This window comes from Tarenaya hassleriana, unplaced genomic scaffold, assembly GCF_000463585.1.
Source record: "Tarenaya hassleriana unplaced genomic scaffold, ASM46358v1 Cleome68, whole genome shotgun sequence".
NCBI lineage: Eukaryota > Viridiplantae > Streptophyta > Magnoliopsida > Brassicales > Cleomaceae > Tarenaya > Tarenaya hassleriana.
This window is the reverse complement of record NW_010969347.1, coordinates 526,177-526,377: the sequence shown is the minus strand read 5'-3', so window position 1 is coordinate 526,377 and position 201 is coordinate 526,177.

Here is a 201-nt window from a genome sequence, read left to right as displayed (position 1 = left end):
TACCATAGAATAAATCGCCTCTATAAATGGACAGATATTTGTTCTCAATAACAAATCTGAAACCATCCGAGTCTAAACATGAAATCGATATAATTTTCTTGCTGATGGCAGGTACAAAATAACAATCATGCAACTCCAATACAAGGCCAGAAGGTAAAGTGAGATCGTAAGTCCCGACGGTTAATGCAGCAACTCTTGTTC